We start from the raw sequence: 1,208 nt of genomic DNA on the forward strand, positions 1-1,208 counted from the left end.
AACCTTTTCACCAGGATCCAAAACTGGCCTGATTCTGGTTTGGTTTATGTGGCCCAAATCTGTCAATGCCACAACTGGCCCTGTTAGGATTTGGCTTACATGGTCCAAATCTGTCAACTCCACAACTGGCCTGATTGTGGTTTGGTTTAGGTGGCCCAAATCTGTCAATGCCACAACTGGCCCTGTTGCAATTTGGTTTATGTGGCCCAAATCTGCCAATGCCACAGCTGGCCCTGTTACGATTAGGCATACATGGTCCAAATCAGTCAACTCCACAACTGGCCTGATTGTGGTTCAGTTTAAGTGGCTCAAATCTGTCAATGCCACAACTGGCCCTGTTACGAGTAGGCTTACATGGTCCAAATCTGTCAATGGCACGACTTGCCCTGATAGGATTTGGCTTACATGGTCCAAATCACTCAACTCCACAACTGGCCCGAGTGTGGTTTAGTTTAGGTGGCCCAAATCTGTCAGTGGCACAACTGGCCCTGTTGCGATTATTCTTATGTGGCCCACACATGGACAACCTGACAAATCCCATCTGGGCCACCAAAGCGCCGTCATTCTTTGTGATATCTGGGCCTGGGTAAGTGCCTTGTGTGGGCCAGACCTGGGCCAGACAAACTGACTTATGTGTGTTTCTGTTTTCAGTTTTAATCCAGAAAGGGGCCAGTTTTCTGTGGCCTCTTTGTATTTTGAGACTAAAGGTCACAGACTGGGTCTGCTCGGTGAAACCATGGTTGGTGCTCGGCTCTGAGTCACTCCGGTGTACCGGAGCAGCAGCTGACAGAATTTATCACTTTCTCCTGTTGACTCAGAGAGTCGACAGATTTACACCGCTCTGCTTCCAATCAGGCTCAGCTTCATTTTCAGTCATTAAACAGAGAAACAAGAGGCGGGTCGGAACCGTCAGCAGAACCCAAAGCCTTGGTCTCTGCGGTGAAGACAGTCATTACAGAAGGTTTTTGTTTTTAAGCTTCCATCCAGGAGGGTTCTAAGATATGAGGCCGTAATTCTTGTATAATTTAATCAGAATAAAATGATTTGGCTGAAATACAAACATTAGATTTAGACAAAGAGTCTTTGTGCAGCTCGACAGAGAAACTGAATCATTTAAAGAGTAACTTCCCCCAAAATTAACTTTTTTTAGCTGATAAACTGTCTAGAATGTGTCTAAAATGTTATATAGTACTGTTTCTGTGCTAATT

Source organism: Austrofundulus limnaeus, unplaced genomic scaffold (genome assembly GCF_001266775.1).
Source record: "Austrofundulus limnaeus strain Quisiro unplaced genomic scaffold, Austrofundulus_limnaeus-1.0 Scaffold601, whole genome shotgun sequence".
NCBI lineage: Eukaryota > Metazoa > Chordata > Actinopteri > Cyprinodontiformes > Rivulidae > Austrofundulus > Austrofundulus limnaeus.